General features: G+C 44.3%; 2 long non-coding RNA genes across 2 annotated transcripts; one reads left to right on the forward strand and one right to left on the reverse strand.

Moving 5' to 3' along the window:
- Window positions 1-6,991: 6,991 nt before the first annotated feature.
- LOC134987337 (uncharacterized) lies at window positions 6,992-7,515 on the reverse strand. Its single transcript, XR_010193005.1, has 3 exons — window positions 7,453-7,515; window positions 7,306-7,365; window positions 6,992-7,094 (listed from the first exon to the last, which is right to left on the reverse strand). It is a non-coding gene; the product is annotated as an uncharacterized LOC134987337 (long non-coding RNA).
- Window positions 7,516-10,605: 3,090 nt separating this feature from the next.
- Window positions 10,606-10,982, forward strand: LOC134987348 (uncharacterized). Its single transcript, XR_010193016.1, has 2 exons — window positions 10,606-10,668; window positions 10,880-10,982. It is a non-coding gene; the product is annotated as an uncharacterized LOC134987348 (long non-coding RNA).
- The last annotated feature ends 12,360 nt before the right edge of the window (window positions 10,983-23,342 follow it).

Here is a 23,342-nt window from a genome sequence, read left to right on the forward strand (position 1 = left end):
GGCAGAAGTTCTCCAGGGACTGTGCCATCTCTTCAACAGATGGGCTGGGTTGAGGTGTGGCGTGGGCTATGGCGGGGCCTGCTGCCATCCCTTGGTCTCTATAATGAAGCCTGCTGCAGTGTTTTCTGCTGGCTCAACAGGATCAACAGGCATCAGAATGATTTCCTCATGATTGGTGAACTGCTCAATGACAACCAGTCTTGGCGAAACAGCATGAGAAGGACCTGAAAAGTGGATCTTAATAATAAGTATTAATTCTTGTTTAAAACAAAATACACTGTCCCTAGTAATTTAGCCCTTCTTACAATAATTATTTTGCAGATATCCATGCTTGTGCACAGGTGTTCTCAATAGTGACTCCATGAAGCTATTGAATTTACAACACTACAAGCATGGTTTCTAAGTTTGTAGTTTACATATCAGTGACTAACCATCTGGCCATAATTTAGAAGATTTAATTTCTATGTTTTTGGCCTCATTACATTGTTAAATGGTTGTTGGGATAAATGTCAAAATGATAATGGCATTCATGTTACAAGACAATATAGTCGTATTGCAGAGGACTGCTGACCCAGGGGTGATTATACTTTTCTTTGTTTTGTGTCTTTTATGATTCAACAGCCTCATTGGTTTGTGAATGTCGCTGTTTAGCAGCTTGGCCAGAAGACTTCTTCTGTTATGCAGCTGAGGAAAGAAACTAAAAAAGGGTGAACATTGTAAACATTTGCAAATAGTAGTTCCTCACACTCATCAGGATGTTGGGATTACATTTGTGTTATTTAATCAGTAACAGTTTATCTAACTAAAAGAATAGTCTAACACTAAGGGGGATATTTACTAAGTATTGATAAGAGCAGAGAAGTGAGCCAATGGAGAAGTTGCCCATGGTGACCAATCAGCACTGAAGTAACATCTATAATTTGCATACTATAAAATGATACAGAGCTGCTGATTGGTTGATGGGGCAATTTCTCCACTGGCTCACTTCTCTGCTCTTTTCACTGCTTAATAAATGTCCCCCTAAGTTCTGACCGAATTAGGTTGTAACAAGGAAAATATTTTTTGGTCACTCACCAGGTTAGCATTGAGATGGTGGATGATCTGTGTCTTCCATATAGGTGCCAGGCAGGATTTCAGGAGGGAAATAGGCTGTATAGTCAATCGGGGTTGCTGGGTCACCCCCTGTCCAACTCCTGTAGCTCCTCTACCAGCTTCGCCTTGAGCACATGCTTGACACTATTGAAGCAATTCTTAAAATTTTTAAGCGCTTGCAGTTGCTATCTGTATTGACGGCATTGCACATTCCCTGCCATAATGCATTTTTGCATGCCATGGTTGTGTGGTGTGACTGTGCTCCTAGGAGTCTACTGTGCACTGGCACAACTGCATGCACTAGTATGCATATCTCCTCACACGTACACCAGACATTTTACCCAGTGGTCATCCCATGTGCAGAAACAGCAGGCTTTTCTACCTCCTCCTCCTCACCACCCTGCACCTCCCTCCTACTTCTGACTCTGCTCACCACCAACTCTAAGCCTGAAAGCCATCCTGCAAACCGACAAACATTCAAATCACAAACAAAGCTCCTCCATACCTACACAAACCATCAAATAAAAAAATGGCAGAGGTGGGACTTATAAAGGGCCTGTGAGGTACAAGTCAGGTGACTTTTGGGGACCAATGGCTCACTTTGTTTTAAACTATACAACCATTATGCAATGTAACTCACATTCCAATTTGCAAGTTTTTGGTGGCTCCACCACCAGAATTCTTGTGTGATGTCTCATGCAAGTTACGTTGGCACCTTTAAACTCGCACTCTATTACAAAGTACAAGTTTCAGAACAATCTTGAACCAAACTTGCAATGAGTAAGTGCGAGTTTGTACTCACAACTTCTTACATTTCTCCCAAAACTTCTCAGCCACAAAAGTTGGAACTAATTTGGTGCACCTGAGAATCAAAGGTGAAACCATAGTCAAAGACCTAATTGCTATATGTGTCTTTGATAAGAGAGAGTAGAGAGTCAAGTTCAGATAGGGCAAGTGTGCTGTGCAAAATAAATGAAAGACTGATAGTGACAGCAACTATATGTCCTTGACACTGAGGAGTGTTATAGTACAGATGGAGCCACGCTAGTCATGGCTCCGTCTGTGCTTGGGCGCACCTAACGCTGAGAGCATCTCCATCCGGCCAGGCGCATGCCCCCGACAGATATGTGCCTCATTCACTAGAATGGGAGAGCATCTCCATCCGTGGCACGATTGAGACGCTGGCGGAGATGCACCCCATTCACTATCGGAGAGCATCTCTGTGAACTCCCGGTGGGGCTAGGTGGAAGGATGGCCAAGTCATGCTGGAAGTGCATGCATGCATGCCTGCGATGGAGCCGCTTCAGATGAGCGCTGCTCCATCTGTGTATAATGACGACCTCTGAAAGGAAGAGATTGACTATGGAACTGTAAGGAGAAAAACTTTGTTTAATTGGATATGACCACAGCTGGAAGCCTGTCTGAGTTAGAGACTGCCAGTGTGAATACCCAATCATAAAACAGGAGTTCTGTGAGAATAAAATAAAACCCCCGTGGATACCTCATGTAGAGTTTGTAGGTATCGCTTTCTGTGAACTGCAAGATGCTCAAGGAAAAAAATCAATTTTCTTGTCTGCTGTGTAAGAGTACATAGCTCCTGAGGAGATACTCCCTGATACCTGCATAAGCTCTCACGAGCAGGGCCCTCAACCCTCTTGTGCTTATCCTTCTCTTAAGTAAACCATCCTCAACGGCAACTAATCCCATGGTTTTCTGCCACCCTGATACAGTACTTATGTCAATGTTTATTTACCCTGTACTTGTCTTCAACTTTAAGTCACCATTGTCCTGTTTTGTCCAGTCCAAATATCTGTGCCTTGCTAGATTTGAGCAAAAGCATAACAATAATTTTTAACTAATACAGTATGGTGTACCTGTAATGTATACAGGGCCTATTAACCCATGGCCGGGCCCCTAGGCTTTCAGATATTCCAAGCCCCCTTTGGCACGTCAATCTTTTACCCCACTTCAGCTGCCATTTGGGAAGTGGAGCTTATGACATTATTTACACTTTCAGTATTTACACGCAGGAACTCCCAGTGGTGGGCACCAGTAGGCGGGGCTATGAGTAATGTGAAAGGAGCTAGAGCGGGGGTGCACCTTAAAAAGAAAGAATTATCCTTTGAAAGAAAAACGGGTGTCACCTCGCTGTAAGGGATGTGGCATTGCTGCAAGTGGCATGGCCTTGCAGGAAAAGACAACTTTATACCCCAGTTTTGCAACCTGCATGCCCAGGTATTTGCCACCACAGGAAAATAAAAAAAAATCCTGATTCATGCCTCTTACATTATTTGCAATTTTTCTCCTTATAGTAATGCCCCATACACAATATGTCACACACCGCAATGCCCACTACACATTATGCCACACACCGTAATGCCCATTACACCTTATGCCACACACCGTAATGCCCATTACACATTATGCCACACAGTATCTGGTCTATAGATCTACAATAAAAAGGTCTATAGTCAATAGGTCGACCACTAATAGTCGACATGCTTTAGGCAAACAGGGTCAAAAGGTCAACAGCCAAAAGGTTGACAGGGTCAAAAGGTTGACACTTTTTTAAATAAACATTTTTACAACTGTTGCTGCATTTACTATCCATGTCATAAACCGAGGCCAAAGCGCGGCAAGTGGACACATTTCATCAAACTGACTATGCATGTCTCAAACTCTCAACATTAGTAACCTTGTGGCGAGCAAAGCGGAGCAGAGCAAGCCACTGTGCCCAAAGTGTGGCAAGCAAAGCGAACCCCCGAGGGGACGCATTTCAACAAATTGGGGTGAAAATTCTAAAAACACATAATAACAACCAAAATTTTGTTTTTGTGTGTCGACCTTTTGACTCTGTTGACCTTTTGATTCGGTTGACCTTTTCTGACTGTCAACCTTTTAACAGCCATTGACCTTTTGACCCTGTCAACCTTTTGACCCTGCTACCTTTTTGACCCTTTCAACCTTTTGACTGTTGATGTTTTACAGTAGACCTAATGACTGTCTATCTTCATAATGTCTATCTTCTGTATTGGAACCATGCCGCATATTGTAATGCCCATTGCACATTGTGCCACACACCGTAATGCCCATAACACATTATGCCACACCTTAAGGCCCATTGCACATTATGCCACACATCATAATGCCCATTGCACATTATGCCACACATCATAATGCCAATTACACATTATGCCACACACAGTTATGGCCCTGACAGCATTTTATGCCCTACACACAATAATGCCCTTTACAAATTATGCCACACAGGAAGGCTTCTAATTACTTTTAAAATTACCTGCTCAATGTCAGGAGTCTCATGCTCATTGCCAAGGATTCCATTCTCATTGTCAGGGGTTTCCTGTTCATTGCCAGGGGTCCCCTGCTCATTTCCAGGTGTTACCTGCTTGTTGACAGGTGTATCATGCTTGTGTCAGGGGTCTCATGCTCATTGCCAGGAGTTTCAAGCTTGTTGCTAGGGGATTCCTGCTTATTGTCAGGGGTCACATGCTAAGGTCAGGGATCTCATGCTCGTTGCCAGGGGTTTCTCACACAGCATTGGTGAGCCCATATAATACAGACCGAATTGGTGACCATATACTACAGGGAGGTAGCAGCAGCTTCTCCTCAGGCTCTGACATCCGGTGCAGTATGGCCACAGGGGGTCATAAAGACCTGGTCACGAGCAGACGGTTTTTGCAGATAGTCGCCGCGTACTGGGGGAGGGGATATTCGCTGTGCAGGGGTGCTGTGCTGCACAAAAAAATGGTCTGTGAATTCTCTGCACAGCCCAGGACTTACTCTTGCCGTGCGATGATCGGGGCCGGAGCTGCCATCAGAAACCCTCCATCCAAACGGGTGTACACACCTGCGTTTTCCCAGACACTCCCTGGAAATGGTCAGTTGCCGCCCCCAAATGGCCTCTTCCTGTCAATCTTCTTGTGATCACCGGTGCGATCGCTTTCTTCGTTTATCCCATCGCTGTCCACAATCCCCGTTACACCTGTGCATTGCGGTGCATACGCATGTGCAGTTCAGACCCGATCACTGCTGAGCGAAAACGCACACCAGCGATCGGGTTTGAATAACCCCCACAGTCCACTCCTTGCAGGAGGATAGCACAGGAGGGAGGAAGGGCAGGACTCTGGAAGACAGCAGCAGCAGCTTCTCCTCAGGCTCTGGTGGACAGAGGCGGGCTTGGGTGGCCGGTGTAGTATGGCTGCGCACCGCAGGAGATAGGACGGGTGGACAGCATCTTTTCCTCACTCTGACAGCACTATTCTATTCATTTTGGACAAGATATTTACATATAAATCTGTGAACGTGGTCTTACTCAATTTAGCTATTTAGGTCAAATAAAGAAGAACACTTGGGTTATGTAAAGATAACAAGGTTATTTAGGGGTTAATTCAAGTAGGAATACTGGGCCACTGAGCATTGCTGTGCACATATTTGCCAGTTACAGTAACCACATAGCCGTTTTCCTGGGCACCGTTGTGACGTGAGATCATTGATGTAGGGGTCTCACAATAGGCCGTTCCAGAGCACAATGTTCGGCACATCCCAGCTAATTTAATCATCTCCTTAATACTTTGTTTCAGAATAGGTACAAACCTTGTCTAGACTAGGACCTGAGATATGGACCTCTGGCTCCAGCCAGATAATGTCATTGATGCACAGCGTGACTGTCACTGTGCAGCCTGCAGGAGGACAGAGTCTCTGGAAGGCAGCGAAGGAAAGGGGAAGGCAGGACACTTCTCCTCAGGCTCTGAAAGCCGGTGTAGTAATGGCCACTGCCTGCACCCAGTAGGAGGATAGCACGGGAGGGGAAACAGTGTGGGAGGGCAGCAACAGCCAATAGCTTATCCTCAGGCTCTGACCGCCGCTGTAGTATTGGCCGTGCCCCGCAGGTGGACAATGCAAGAGGACAGTGCAGGTGGGTGGGACTCGGGAGGACAATAGCAGCTTCTCCTCAGGCTCTAATGGACAGAGATGGGCTTGGGTGGTCTGTGTAGTTTGGCCACACTCCCGCAGCCCACAGGGAGGCGGGAGGTAAGCAGCTTCACATCTACTGTGGCAGCAGGGCATTGACAGGTGTGACTGCATCATCACATCACGCCACGCGCATACTATACAATTCAGTTGGTTGTTAACATGGGGGGTGGGGTTGGTCAGCAAATGCAATTCTGACGAAAGGACATTAATTAAATTACTAAATTGGTGTTTCCGGCTAATGGGTGGTCCAGTGTACCCCCGGACCACCCCCCAGTTTTTACACTGCCACCGAAACCGAGTTGAAATAAATTCCGCTGACCTCTTTTCTCACAGTGCTTCCTTTTCTTTTCTCTTTTGAAATAGCCGCCCCTCCCCATTGTCTCAAAACAAACCGCAGCTGAATACAAGTGTACATTGTTATGGTGCAGAGTGCAAAGTGCTTTTAACCATTGGAGCCCTGGGGTGCAGGTAACTGCCTCAGCAAAATACAAATTAAAAATTTTGATGTGCCCCTAGTCCCTGCAGGGCCCCAAGGCTTCAGCCTAGACAACCTTATGGATAAAATGGCCCAGGGTGTATTTATGTTCTGGGTGCCAAATTAAGTCAAGTAGATTACTGTATATATTGTGAATAATAATATATATATATTTTAAGGGTTTTCTATAATTTGCAGTGCATTTACTATGTATACTTTTGATATGCGAAAGTATCTAGCTATGAGAAACACACACACACATATATATATATATATATATATATATATATCCTTGGAAAGTCCTGCACTCTCATCAATATATGGTAACGACGGCGGGTGCTCCTAATGACCAAAGAGGCCACCAATATACCGCAACAACCACCTGGGTGGAAGGTGCACTCACGCCCAGAAATCAGTCTCTGAATTCACTTGTAAATTCAATATAATTTTATTCAGGTTCACTGTTGATGCCGTTTTTCATCGACGTTTCGGTCCATGTGAGGACCTTTATCAAGATTGGCACTTAAAACACCTATACAATCAGAAACAATTAAAATTAATATGTATAAGAACCCAGATTATTCAACACCAGCACCACCAGTGCCTCCCAGGCCCTATGGACTGTCACCAAACAGCAAAATCGTGCTTTAAAAAATATCTCAATCCATGTGTGATTTAGAGACGCCTCCACCCTTAGATATCACCTTACACTGAGTAAATATTCTTTCTCAACAAGTAGTTACCTGGACAACATACCAGATCACACTGATGTACTAGATAGCTTTTTCAACATAGTGAAGATGCTGCAAGAAATGATAACCTATTAGATAAATTACAAATAACTAAATGGTATAAGGCAAACACCTAAGGCCACCCATTGAAAATCATACCTAGTCATTTATAGGAACAGCACATGGCAGCTGAAGGCTCAAAGCATATTTCAAACACTAAATCTGTAATTAAAAGGCAAAAAAGAAATGATCACCAACCATAGTCCTATGTCAGAGAGTAGCTGCAGGAGAACCATACTCACTGTTCAAGTGTCCAGAGCCAAATGAGAGCTGCATGTAGTTCAGCCTCAGCTGACAGCTATTTAAGGATCAACCACAGGAAGTGCCAATTAGAAAAATTAACATAGACTAAACCATGCTTCAAAAGATTGCTGCTCAGAGATCACAACCAGACCCACTGAGTAAATGCTACAAAGCCTACAAGACAGGCTAATGATGTATCGCTAGGATAAGCGACTTAAATATGGGAAAATTTTGTAGTTTAACGTGGCAAAAGCCGGAGACGCGTCTTTTGCGTTCCACCGGCAGGAAGTCCCTGCGTTCCACTCAGCGGAAGTACCGCTAACTGCGTTCCACCGGCGGGAAGTCCCTGCGTTCCACTCGAAGGAGAAGCCGTTGCTCGGCTCACCAACGGACTACATACTCATAGAAAAAATGTGTAACTAGATGAGGGGTGCTCACAAATGGCGAACATCCACCTGGGTTAGAAGTTCAATAATCCAGTCCGCACATAACTTGAGAGAACGTGGGGATCACAACTACTATCCGCTTAGCCGGAAGTGACATCATACACTATACTGGGCTAGCCCATGTGGAGGCTGTCAATCACCAGAAACGTCACGTATATGTCAATAAGAAAATAGGATAATAAGAGGGCCCCAGATCCAATGACCACACTCACCCAATACATCTAAACAGACATACATCTAGTCAATAGAACATATTGAATACTACATTAGTATAATATTATAGCAAATTTCCTGGATGTCAGCATCACCAGAACTGGTGATCGACTGGACACCTCCATGTACCGTAAACCTACGGATCGCAATCTGACGCTGCACGCAAATAGCCACCATCCCCCAGCTCTTAAAGAGGGATTGCCCATATCCCAGTATCTCAGAGCTATTAGGATCAATTCCAACCCAACACTCAAAGACCAGCAATGTACTGAAATTACTTCTCGCTTTCTTGAGCGAGGGTACTCTAGAGGTATTCTTACACGTTGCCTCAATAAAGCGAATAGCATTTTTAACGGACAACAGGTTAGAAATGCTACTCGCAATAATCGTATGATATGTTCCACTCAGTTTGATAGTTCTACAAATGCCACTAGAAAAGCCCTACGGAAACATTGGCCAATAATAGCCACTGACAGCAATTTGCCGTTCCTAAAAACACCAGCTCCCATGGTTGCATATAAACGAGGGGCTAACCTAAAACAATTGTTAATGAGACCCACGACATTCCCCGAACAGAACCAGTCCCACATCCAGCTTATGCAGGCCAAACCTGGCAGCTTTTCCTGCGGGGGGTGCACTACGTGCAGATCTATGATCACTGGTTCCTTTTTGTATCATCCCCACACAGGGAAAAAAATATTTATCAGGTATCATCTACACTGTCGATTGGACCACGTTATTTATCTTCTAAAATGCCCATGTGGGTTATGTTATGTCGGATTGACGACGCGTCCTTTTCGCGACCGGATGGCCAACCATCGGTCATCTATACATACGGCCCTTAATGTGGGTTCTTCTGATAAACCCGTAGCACGACATTTCGTGTCAGTTAGACACCAAGTATCTGCCCTGAAGTGCCAGCTTATCGATTGGGTACCTCCACCCACAAGTGGAGGTGATCGTACCCTATTGCTCAAACAGAGGGAAAGTTTTTGGATACACAAACTCAACACGGTGTCTCCAAGGGGCCTCAATGAGGCCAACCCCCTTAACATTTTTCTTTAGAGTCCAATTCCTTTTCGGATGTTGGATTCTATTGAAGATGTCTTGTGTTTTGAGGACGAAGGGCATTCTGATATGATTATCATATAAGGAGTGGGTCTGAACTTGTGTTTTTATGTTTTATGTTTTATGTTTTTTATGTATGTTTTTTCTATGTATAGTGATTAAGAAAGTAAGGGCATCTATTTATGTGTCTTTGCTTATGTTTTATATGTTTTTTATGTTTCCCGGAGCCATCCCAGGTCCTTGACATGTCATGAGGGCTCATTGAATCTAATGATCGCACCACCCCCTGTACCCTTGACCACCTATTATCACTAAAACTTTTTTGCTATAATATTATACTAATGTAGTATTCAATATGTTCTATTGACTAGATGTATGTCTGTTTAGATGTATTGGGTGAGTGTGGTCATTGGATCTGGGGCCCTCTTATTATCCTATTTTCTTATTGACATATACGTGACGTTTCTGGTGATTGACAGCCTCCACATGGGCTAGCCCAGTATAGTGTATGATGTCACTTCCGGCTAAGCGGATAGTAGTTGTGATCCCCACGTTCTCTCAAGTTATGTGCGGACTGGATTATTGAACTTCTAACCCGGGTGGATGTTCGCCATTTGTGAGCACCCCTCATCTAGTTACACATTTTTTCTATGAGTATGTAGTCCGTTGGTGAGCCGAGCAACGGCTTCTCCTTCGAGTGGAACGCAGGGACTTCCCGCCGGTGGAAACCAGTTAGCGGTACTTCCGCTGAGTGGAACGCAGGGACTTCCTGCCGGTGGAACGCAAAAGACGCGTCTCCGGCTTTTGCCACGTTAAACTACAAAATTTTCCCATATTTAAGTCGCTTATCCTAGCGATACATCATTAGCCTGTCTTGTAGGCATTGTAGCATTTACTCAGTGGGTCTGGTTGTGATCTCTGAGCAGCAATCTTTTGAAGCGTGGTTTAGTCTATGTTAATTTTTCTAATTGGCACTTCCTGTGGTTGATCCTTAAATAGCTGTCAGCTGAGGCTGAACTACATGCAGCTCTCATTTGGCTCTGGACACTTGAACAGTGAGTATGGTTCTCCTGCAGCTACTCTCTGACATAGGACTATGGTTGGTGATCATTTCTTTTTTGCCTTTTAATTACAGATTTAGTGTTTGAAATATGCTTTGAGCCTTCAGCTGCCATGTGCTGTTCCTATAAATGAATAGGTATGATTTTCAATGGGTGGCCTTAGGTGTTTGCCTTATACCATTTAGTTATTTGTAATTTATCTAATAGGTTATCATTTCTTGCAGCATCTTCACTATGTTGAAAAAGCTATCTAGTACATCAGTGTGATCTGGTATGTTGTCCAGGTAACTACTTGTTGAGAAAGAATATTTACTCAGTGTAAGGTGATATCTAAGGGTGGAGGCGTCTCTAAATCACACATGGATTGAGATATTTTTTAAAGCACGATTTTGCTGTTTGGTGACAGTCCATAGGGCCTGGGAGGCACTGGTGGTGCTGGTGTTGAATAATCTGGGTTCTTATACATATTAATTTTAATTGTTTCTGATTGTATAGGTGTTTTAAGTGCCAATCTTGATAAAGGTCCTCACATGGACCGAAACGTCGATGAAAAACGGCATCAACAGTGAACCTGAATAAAATTATATTGAATTTACAAGTGAATTCAGAGACTGATTTCTGGGCGTGAGTGCACCTTCCACCCAGGTGGTAGTTGCGGTATATATATATATATAATTCGGTAGATTAATGAAAAATAAATTATCTTTATTCAATAGAATAAGGTAATTTAAAACTTTACGTAATTATATGTTCTGCTAAATGTGAACTTTTTTTAATAGAATAAGTCAATTTGATATACTGTAAATGGTAATATTGTGTGTGCATACCTTATGTACCAATTATATTAAATTCTGTCATTATCAAAATTAATACAATATGTTTAAAGTTAAACCAAATTATAAGGAATACTATACAACATACCAAAAAGAAAATGTATTATAATTAAACATTTTGCACTCAAACTACCAGAAAAAAATTCATGACAGAACTAAGACATTTTTAGCATGTAGGTGTTTTAGGTTCCGGTATGAATGGTCGACCATGTTATGGTCGACAGTCATTAGGTCGACCACTATTGGTCGACATTGACATGGTCGACATGGACACATGGTCGACACATGGAAATGGTCGACATATGAAAGGTCAACATATGAAAAGTAGAGATGAGCGGGTTCGGTTTCTTTGAATCCGAACCCGCACGAACTTCACTTTTTTTTCCACGGGTCCGAGCGACTCGGATCTTCCCGCCTTGCTCGGTTAACCCGAGCGCGCCCGAACGTCATCATGACGCTGTCGGATTCTCGCGAGGCTCGGATTCTATCGCGAGACTCGGATTCTATATAAGGAGCCGCGCGTCGCCGCCATTTTCACTCGTGCATTGAGATTGATAGGGAGAGGACGTGTCTGGCGTCCTCTCCATTAGAATAGAGATAGATAGATTAGATAGAGAGAGATTGTGCAGAGTCGCAGACAGAGTTAGTTTACCACAGTCAGTGACCAGTGCAGTTGCTAGTTAACTTTTATTTAATATAATATATCCGTTCACTTCTCTCTGCTATATCCGTTCTCTGCCTGAAAAAAAAAACGATACACAGCACAGTCAGTCACACAGTGTGACTCAGTCTGTGTGCACTCAGCTCAGCCCAGTGTGCTGCACAGTCATCAATGTATAAATTAAAAGCTTATAATTAATTGTGGGGGAGACTGGGGAGCACTGCAGGTTGTTAGCTGGAGCCAGGAGTACAATTATATTAATTAACAGTGCACACTTTTGCTGCAGGAGTGGTGACCAGTGCCTGACCACCAGTATAGTATTGTTGTATACTACTAATATCTCTTTAAATATCAACCAGTCTATATTAGCAGCAGACACAGTACAGTGCGGTAGTTCACGGCTGTGGCTACCTCTGTGTCGGCACACGGCAGGCAGTCCGTCCGACCAGAATTGTATTATTTATTATTATATACCTACCACCTAACCGTGGTTTTTTTTTCATTCTTTATACCGTCATAGTGTCATCCTAATTGTTACGAGTATACTACTATCTCTTTATCAACCAGTGTACAGTGCGGTAGTTCACGGCTGTGGCTACCTCTGTGTCGGCACACGGCAGGCAGTCCGTCCGACCAGAATTGTATTATTTATTATTATATACCTACCACCTAACCGTGGTTTTTTTTTCATTCTTTATACCGTCATAGTGTCATCCTAATTGTTACGAGTATACTACTATCTCTTTATCAACCAGTGTACAGTGCGGTAGTTCACGGCTGTGGCTACCTCTGTGTCGGCACACGGCAGGCAGTCCGTCCGACCAGAATTGTATTATTTATTATTATATACCTACCACCTAACCGTGGTTTTTTTTTCATTCTTTATACCGTCATAGTGTCATCCTAATTGTTACGAGTATACTACTATCTCTTTATCAACCAGTGTACAGTGCGGTAGTTCACGGCTGTGGCTACCTCTGTGTCGGCACATGGCAGGCAGTCCGTCCGACCAGAATTGTATTATTTATTATTATATACCTACCACCTAACCGTGGTTTTTTTTTCATTCTTTATACCGTCATAGTGTCATCCTAATTGTTACGAGTATACTACTATCTCTTTATCAACCAGTGTACAGTGCGGTAGTTCACGGCTGTGGCTACCTCTGTGTCGGCACACGGCAGGCAGTCCGTCCGACCAGAATTGTATTATTTATTATTATATACCTACCACCTAACCGTGGTTTTTTTTTCATTCTTTATACCGTCATAGTGTCATCCTAATTGTTACGAGTATACTACTATCTCTTTATCAACCAGTGTACAGTGCGGTAGTTCACGGCTGTGGCTACCTCTGTGTCGGCACACGGCAGGCAGTCCGTCCGACCAGAATTGTATTATTTATTATTATATACCTACCACCTAACCGTGGTTTTTTTTTCATTCTTTATACCGTCATAGTGTCATCCTAATTGTTACGAGTATACTACTATCTCTTTATCAACCAGTGTACAGTGCGGTAGTTCACGGCTGTGGCTACCTCTGTGTCGGCAGTCGGCAGGCAGTCCGTCCATCCATAATTGTATTATTATTATAATATATACCACCTAACCGTGGTTTTTTTTTCATTCTTTATACCGTCGTCATAGTGTCATACTAGTTGTTACGAGTATACTACTATCTCTTTATCAACCAGTGTACAGTGCGGTAGTTCACGGCTGTGGCTACCTCTGTGTCGGCAGTCGGCAGGCAGTCCGTCCATCCATAATTGTATTATTATTATAATATATACCACCTAACCGTGGTTTTTTTTTCATTCTTTATACCGTCGTCATAGTGTCATACTAGTTGTTACGAGTATACTACTATCTCTTTATCAACCAGTGTACAGTGCGGTAGTTCACGGCTGTGGCTACCTCTGTGTCGGCAGTCGGCAGGCAGTCCGTCCATCCATAATTGTATTATTATTATAATATATACCACCTAACCGTGGTTTTTTTATACCACCTAACCGTGGCAGTCCGTCCATAATTGTATACTAGTATCCAATCCATCCATCTCCATTGTTTACCTGAGGTGCCTTTTAGTTCTGCCTATAAAATATGGAGAACAAAAAAGTTGAGGTTCCAAAATTAGGGAAAGATCAAGATCCACTTCCACCTCGTGCTGAAGCTGCTGCCACTAGTCATGGCTGAGACGATGAAATGCCAGCAACGTCGTCTGCCAAGGCCGATGCCCAATGTCATAGTACAGAGCATGTCAAATCCAAAACACCAAATATCAGAAAAAAAAGGACTCCAAAACCTAAAATAAAATTGTCGGAGGAGAAGCGTAAACTTGCCAATATGCCATTTACCACACGGAGTGGCAAGGAACGGCTGAGGCCCTGGCCTATGTTCATGGCTAGTGGTTCAGCTTCACATGAGGATGGAAGCACTCAGCCTCTCGCTAGAAAACTGAAAAGACTCAAGCTGGCAAAAGCACCGCAAAGAACTGTGCGTTCTTTGAAATCCCAAATCCACAAGGAGAGTCCAATTGTGTCGTTTGCGATGCCTGACCTTCCCAACACTGGACGTGAAGAGCATGCGCCTTCCACTATTTGCATGCCCCCTGCAAGTGCTGGAAGGAGCACCCGCAGTCCAGTTCCTGATAGTCAGATTGAAGATGTCAGTGTTGAAGTACACCAGGATGAGGAGGATATGGGTGTTGCTGGCGCTGGGGAGGAAATTGACCAGGAGGATTCTGATGGTGAGGTGGTTTGTTTAAGTCAGGCACCCGGGGAGACACCTGTTGTCCGTGGGAGGAATATGGCCGTTGACATGCCAGGTGAAAATACCAAAAAAATCAGCTCTTCGGTGTGGAGGTATTTCACCAGAAATGCGGACAACAGGTGTCAAGCCGTGTGTTCCCTTTGTCAAGCTGTAATAAGTAGGGGTAAGGACGTTAACCACCTCGGAACATCCTCCCTTATACGTCACCTGCAGCGCATTCATAATAAGTCAGTGACAAGTTCAAAAACTTTGGGTGACAGCGGAAGCAGTCCACTGACCAGTAAATCCCTTCCTCTTGTAACCAAGCTCACGCAAACCACCCCACCAACTCCCTCAGTGTCAATTTCCTCCTTCCCCAGGAATGCCAATAGTCCTGCAGGCCATGTCACTGGCAAGTCTGACGAGTCCTTTCCTGCCTGGGATTCCTCCGATGCATCCTTGCGTGTAACGCCTACTGCTGCTGGCGCTGCTGTTGTTGCCGCTGGGAGTCGATGGTCATCCCAGAGGGGAAGTCGTAAGCCCACTTGTACTACTTCCAGTAAGCAATTGACTGTTCAACAGTCCTTTGCGAGGAAGATGAAATATCACAGCAGTCATCCTACTGCAAAGCGGATAACTGAGTCCTTGACAACTATGTTGGTGTTAGACGTGCGTCCGGTATCCGCCGTTAGTTCACAGGGAACTAGACAATTTATTGAGGCAGTGTGCCCCCGTTACCAAATACCATCTAGGTTCCACTTCTCTAGGCAGGCGATACCGAGAATGTACACGGACGTCAGAAAAAGACTCACCAGTGTCCTAAAAAATGCAGTTGTACCCAATGTCCACTTAACCACGGACATGTGGACAAGTGGAGCAGGGCAGGGTCAGGACTATATGACTGTGACAGCCCACTGGGTAGATGTATGGACTCCCGCCGCAAGAACAGCAGCGGCGGCACCAGTAGCAGCATCTCGCAAACGCCAACTCTTTCCTAGGCAGGCTACGCTTTGTATCACCGCTTTCCAGAATACGCACACAGCTGAAAACCTCTTACGGCAACTGAGGAAGATCATCGCGGAATGGCTTACCCCAATTGGACTCTCCTGTGGATTTGTGGCATCGGACAACGCCAGCAATATTGTGTGTGCATTAAATATGGGCAAATTCCAGCACGTCCCATGTTTTGCACATACCTTGAATTTGGTGGTGCAGAATTTTTAAAAAACGACAGGGGCGTGCAAGAGATGCTGTCGGTGGCCAGAAAAATTGCGGGACACTTTCGGCGTACAGGCACCACGTACAGAAGACTGGAGCACCACCAAAAACTACTGAACCTGCCCTGCCATCATCTGAAGCAAGAAGTGGTAACGAGGTGGAATTCAACCCTCTATATGCTTCAGAGGTTGGAGGAGCAGCAAAAGGCCATTCAAGCCTATACAATTGAGCACGATATAGGAGATGGAATGCACCTGTCTCAAGTGCAGTGGAGAATGATTTCAACGTTGTGCAAGGTTCTGATGCCCTTTGAACTTGCCACACGTGAAGTCAGTTCAGACACTGCCAGCCTGAGTCAGGTCATTCCCCTCATCAGGCTTTTGCAGAAGAAGCTGGAGGCATTGAAGAAGGAGCTAACACGGAGCGATTCCGCTAGGCATGTGGGACTTGTGGATGCAGCCCTTAATTCGCTTAACAAGGATTCACGGGTGGTCAATCTGTTGAAATCAGAGCACTACATTTTGGCCACCGTGCTCGATCCTAGATTTAAAGCCTACCTTGGATCTCTCTTTCCGGCAGACACAGGTCTGCTGGGGTTGAAAGACCTGCTGGTGACAAAATTGTCAAGTCAAGCGGAACGCGACCTGTCAACATCTCCTCCTTCACATTCTCCCGCAACTGGGGGTGCGAGGAAAAGGCTCAGAATTCCGAGCCCACCCGCTGGCGGTGATGCAGGGCAGTCTGGAGCGACTGCTGATGCTGACATCTGGTCCGGACTGAAGGACCTGACAACGATTACGGACATGTCGTCTACTGTCACTGCATATGATTCTCTCAACATTGATAGAATGGTGGAGGATTATATGAGTGACCGCATCCAAGTAGGCACGTCACACAGTCCGTACTTATACTGGCAGGAAAAAGAGGCAATTTGGAGGCCCTTGCACAAACTGGCTTTATTCTACCTAAGTTGCCCTCCCACAAGTGTGTACTCCGAAAGAGTGTTTAGTGCCGCCGCTCACCTTGTCAGCAATCGGCGTACGAGGTTACATCCAGAAAATGTGGAGAAGATGATGTTCATTAAAATGAATTATAATCAATTCCTCCGCGGAGACATTGACCAGCAGCAATTGCCTCCACAAAGTACACAGGGAGCTGAGATGGTGGATTCCAGTGGGGACGAATTGATAATCTGTGAGGAGGGGGATGTACACGGTGATATATCGGAGGGTGAAGATGAGGTGGACATCTTGCCTCTGTAGAGCCAGTTTGTGCAAGGAGAGATTAATTGCTTCTTTTTTGGGGGGGGTCCAAACCAACCCGTCATATCAGTCACAGTCGTGTGGCAGACCCTGTCACTGAAATGATGGGTTGGTTAAAGTGTGCATGTCCTGTTTTGTTTATACAACATAAGGGTGGGTGGGAGGGCCCAAGGATAATTCCATCTTGCACCTCTTTTTTCTTTTCTTTTTCTTTGCATCATGTGCTGATTGGGGAGGGTTTTTTGGAAGGGACATCCTGCGTGACACTGCAGTGCCACTCCTAGATGGGCCCGGTGTTTGTGTCGGCCACTAGGGTCGCTAATCTTACTCACACAGCTACCTCATTGCGCCTCTTTTTTTCTTTGCGTCATGTGCTGTTTGGGGAGGGTTTTTTGGAAGGGACATCCTGCGTGACACTGCAGTGCCACTCCTAGATGTGCCCGGTGTTTGTGTCGGCCACTAGGGTCGCTAATCTTACTCACACAGTCAGCTACCTCATTGCGCCTCTTTTTTTCTTTGCGTCATGTGCTGTTTGGGGAGGGTTTTTTGGAAGGGCCATCCTGCGTGACACTGCAGTGCCACTCCTAGATGGGCCCGGTGTTTGTGTCGGCCACTAGGGTCGCTTATCTTACTCACACAGCGACCTCGGTGCAAATTTTAGGACTAAAAATAATATTGTGAGGTGTGATGTGTTCAGAATAGGCTGAAAATGAGTGTAAATTATGTTTTTTGAGGTTAATAATACTTTGGGATCAAAATTACCCCCAAATTCTATGATTTAAGCTGTTTTTTAGGGTTTTTTTAAAAAAACACCCGAATCCAAAACACACCCGAATCCGACAAAAAAAATTCGGTGAGGTTTTGCCAAAACGCGGTCGAACCCAAAACACGGCCGCGGAACCGAACCCAAAACCAAAACACAGAACCCGAAAAATTTCCGGCGCTCATCTCTAATGAAAAGGTCTACATGAGTTTTTTAACTTTTTTTGGTGTCGTTTTTTGCGTAAAGTGACTGGGAACCCCAATTAGTGCACCGCGTCCCCTCGCATGGCTCGCTTCGCTCGCCATGCTTCGGGCATGGTGCCTTCGCTCCGCTACCACTTCGCTCTGCACACTTTACCGTTCCAATCGTAGTCCATGTGGATCGTAAAGTATGGAAAAGTTCCCCAAAAGAAAAAAAAGTTAAAAAACTCATGTCGACCTTTTCATATGTCGACCTTTCACACGTCGACCATTTTCATGTGTCGACCATGTCAATGTCGACCAATAGTGGTCGACCTAATGACTGTCGACCATAACATGGTCGACCATGTGAACGGATACCGGTGTTTTAATGGGCAAATGCAGAATCTGAAAAAACACTTTCCTTCATAAAGCACTTGAAAGGTGCTTAGTATGGACATTGTAAGTCAGTAATAAAAAATATAATTCAGTATATACAGTAGAGTACTTATAGTAATACATCAGAAACAGTACATGGCTGGGGCCTATTTATTTATTTATTTTTTCACTTTTTCATGTGTCTGCACTTTTTCGCACTTCATCACACATTTTTATGTTTTTCGTGTGTGTGTCTGTCCACGTTTGTGTGGGGTTTAGGAGAGACCCTTATGGGCCACCCTCTCCCATTGTAGCCGTGGCCCTCTCCTTTTGGGGAGTGCTAAAGGTTTTTCGTTCCCCAGAGGGAAGCTTCGGCCAACCCTGGGTGAAAGGGATGACCCCAAGCAGTGAGGCGGAGGGAAGTCCAAAGACCCTTGCCCTCTAATGGGACTTTTGGCTCCTGGGGTTGGTGATTCAAGGGATCCCTCTGTGCTTCGGCAAGGGGTACCATAAGACCCTTTTTCCGCTCAGTAGGCCTTTTGGCTCTGAGGGGTTGGGGAGTAATGGGGCCCTTCTCCTTTTGGAGAGGGTCCAAGTGCCCGCAGCACTGTTTTTGCACAGATTACTGGGTGATGAAGTCATGCACCTCGGGCTTCAAGTAAAGAAAAAGAATAAATCAGAAACTACATAAATATAAATAAATCAATGTAAAATTAACATTAATAAATGATGTTACTAGATTCACACTTTTGTTCATGTACAGCAGAGGTTCTCAAATGTGGTCCTCAAAGCACCCCAAAGGTCCAGGATTTGAATATAGTCATGGCTCAGGATAGATGGTTTAATCAAATTGTCTAAGATGCTAATTAAGTCACCTGTTGCCAAGCATGGATATACAGATCTGGACCGTTGGAGTGCTATAAGGGCTGCATTTGAGGACCTCTGATATACAGTATTATTCTATTTTACAAGACATGGAAACCATGTTAAAACTCACTTGTATCCCTTCTACTGTACTTTGCTTTTATTTCCTCATTTTAATTTATAAAATAAACCCATTGTGTCTGATGACCTTTTGTGGTTGCTGCTTCCAGAGTTCATTTGAAAGATATCATCTTGCAATCATATCTGTGGCTTTCTTATCCTATCACTATCTTACCACTATTAGTGAGCGGAACCATTGTTAGGGCACAAAAAAAAAGGGCTAGATATACTGTAGGTAGCCCACTCTGGATCAAAGTCTTTATGACTCAGGTTCCACCCTCCACCACTGAATTATCCCTGCTTACGGCTGCTTTTACATTTATTCAAGCAGGACTTTCCTAAACATGATAGCTATGTTTTGGGCCACATCCTGATTGCCACCAAAACCTCTACTGCCAATTTAGAAAAAAAAACATTTCCCCATCCACATTCAAAGTTGTTTTCAAGATTCAATATACTTTTTGATGGAGACTATAAATACTCTTTATTCTACCAATGCTTCCTCCCCAATGGTCAAGTGTTTTCTTTGCATGAGTAAGTGACTGAAGGCGATGGGGCCTCACACACACAATCTTCTGGATACACCTTCTTGGTCATCCACCTAAGCAGAGCCGGCCATAACCAATATGATGCCCTAGGCAAGATTTAGGTTGGTGCCCCTAGCAATGTCACTAGTACCACCTCTGACTTCACACCCCTTTCCCAGCACCATCACCCCTCACCTATAGCAGTCCATATTTTGGTGCCCCTACTCTCTATATTTTAAATAGGAACAGTGCGCACATTCAGTGCGCAGCCCAAAAAGGGTCATGTTCTTGCTGGGAAGGGGTATGGCCACACAATAGTACCCCCAGTTCAAATTATGCCACACAGTAGTTCAATTGTATTCACATTTTATCATGCGATAGTGTCCTTTATTGATGTTACATCACACAGTAGAACCACTTTGCCTTATATATGTTATTCCTCACAGTAGTGCCCCTTATTCACATTACATCCCACTGAATTGCCCCTTATTCACATTACACCACACCATATTGATCTTTATTCACATTAGACCACACAATAGTGCCCTTTCTATATGTTATGCGACACAGTAGAGCATCTTCTACACGTAATGCCACACATAATTAATACCTTTATATACAATACCACACAGTCATGCCCCTTACACATATGACACACATTATTAATGTCCTTATAAACATCATGTGCCTTACACATTATGTCATCATTTATTAATGCCCTTATACACATAATGTCCCTTACACGTATACCACACATTATTAACATCCTTATATACATAATTACACACATAATGCCCCTTACACATATGCTGAACATTATTAATGCCCTTATACACATAATGACACACATAGTGCCCCTTACACATATGCCGCACATTATTAATGCATTTATGCACATAACACACATAATGCCCTTTACACATATGCGAACACTATAGCACAACCAACCCACCTGCACACAGCACTCACACAGCCACTAACACTATGACCTCTGCCTCTGCTTGGATACAGATTTGTCCTCATACAACTTGCCTCAATACACCATGCAGCAGGAGATGCCTGGCATGAGTCAGCTGGCAGCTTCCAGCCAGCTCTGCTAATGTTGGGTGCCTTTGTTTGCCAAAAATGCATCTTACTTGCATTGCTATGTGACTAGGATGCACAAGCAGCTTCTGCTGATTAAAATGCTATGTAGCATGTTTATATTCTTTGTGCGAATGTGGCTGTATCTGCATACAAAATGCTACATTACAGTGATTTCCAGGAATACACTGTAACGTAGCATTTCATATGTAGATACAGCCGCAGTTGCACACAGAATATAGGCATGTCGCATATCATTTTAATCAGCATAAGGTGCTTGTGCACATAGGCATTCCAAATGCCCTAGGCATTTTCCTAGTTTACCTATGCCTAGGGCCGGCTCTGCACCTAAGCACCATTAGCTTATGCTCTGATTTGTCCTTGTTGGTGTCTTTATATGTGACCGACTTGTGTATATGCCTGTTCCCCTAATGCCCTACCTTCCCTTTTCTTTACTGATGTTTACTGCCATTCAGTAATTCCTTACTGAACATATCTTGACTAAATGGCAGATTTTTAAAAGACAGAAAAGACCAACAGCTATAGAAAACTGGAGTTTTTGTTGATAATCAAAAAAAATGTTTTATTTCAAACTATGCTGCAAACTTTTACCACTACTGTATCTCTGATGACAGAAAGGTGTGCTGCCTTTCACCAATGAAGGCTTCCCCATACACTTTGGTGGTCATTCCAAGTTGATCGTTAGCAGAAAATGCTCTCTGCACAGCGATAAAGCAAAAAAACGTCACTTCTGCGCATGTGTATGTGGCGCAATGCGCACGCACGATGTTCTTTCACAACGGCCGATGCAGTTTTATACAAGGTCTAGCAAAGCTTTTCTGTCGCACTGCTGGCCGCAGAGTAATTGACAGGAAGAGGGCGTTTCTGGGTGTTATCTGACCGTTTTCAGGGAGTGTTCGAAAAAATGCAGGCGTGCCAGGAAAAACGCAGGCATGGCTGGCCGGGCGCAGGGCGTGTTTGTGACGTCAAATCCGGAACTGAACAGTCTGAAGTGATCGCAAGCGATGAGTAGGTCTTGAGCTACTCTGAAACTGCACAATTTATTTTTGTAGCTGCTATGCGATCATTTCGTTCGCACTTCTGCTAAGCTAAGATACACTCCCAGAGGGTGGCGGCTTAGCGTTTGCATGGCTGCAAACAGGCTCACTTATCAGGTTTTTTCACTGATTCATGAATAGACCCCTTAATGCTTATGATTATATAGAATATTCGCTTTTTGGAGCAATGCCATGCAAGCCACGTGGATGTACTCCGCTCCCCTGCAATTGAAAGGTAGGTGACCTTCTGTCAATAATGTTTACTTTTACCAGTGCCACTGGCTCTTCAGCACTGTGGAGATATAAACCACCTCATGTCCTACCAAAGGGCAATTTATTAAGCTACAAACTGCCAGTCCAAAATTAGCTGAAAAGCCTACCCAAGATTACAATGGTACACAACCAGTGACGTAAAATACTTAGGGGGTCATTCTGAGTTGTTTGCTCATTACTTTTTTTCGCTACGGAGCGATTAGTCGCAAACTGCGCATGTGCAATGTACGCAGCACAAAAGTTTGGTATTTTACTCACGGCCTAACTACGTTTTTCATCGTTCTGCTGATGGGAGTGTGATTGACAGGAAGTGGGTGTTTCTGGGCGGAAACTGGTCGTTTTCTGGGAGTGTGCGGAAAAACGCAGGCGTGTCAAGGAAAAACGCGGGAGTGTCTGGAGAAACGGGGCAGTGGCTGGGTGAACGCTGGGTGTGTGTGTGACGTCAAACCAGGAACGAAACTGACTGAACTGATCGCTATTTGTGAGTAGGTCTGGAGCTACTCAGAAATTTCTATTCGCAATTCTGCTAATCTTTCGTTCGCAATTCTGCTAAGCTAAGATACACTCCCAGAGGGCGGCGGCTTAAGGCCCATACACACTTGACGATAAAATGAACGACGTCGTTCATTTCAGTCCTCATCAACGACGTCGCTCATTATATCGTCAAGTGTGTATGCATCAGACGACCACCGATGCGCGGCCCCGCGGGACGTTAACGACCCTCGTTTATCTGTGGAGCATGTATGCTCAATTTCCACTATGGTCGTTACCGACCAGAGACATCGTTGAATGTGTATGGTGTGAAAGACCAACGACCAACGACCAAGCCACTGTTCACCAGCCCTGTTCCCAGCTCATTATTTTAATAAACTGTTCAGCTTGGATGCTTCAACGATGAATGGTCTATGGTCTTTGGTCTTTCGTCTTTGGTCTTTCGTCTTTGGTCGTTGGTAGTGTGTATGCTCATGTCGTTTGCTCAGCTGTTCAAGG

The sequence above is a fragment of the Pseudophryne corroboree genome, chromosome 2 (genome assembly GCF_028390025.1).
Source record: "Pseudophryne corroboree isolate aPseCor3 chromosome 2, aPseCor3.hap2, whole genome shotgun sequence".
In the NCBI taxonomy this organism is placed as follows: Eukaryota; Metazoa; Chordata; class Amphibia; order Anura; family Myobatrachidae; genus Pseudophryne; species Pseudophryne corroboree.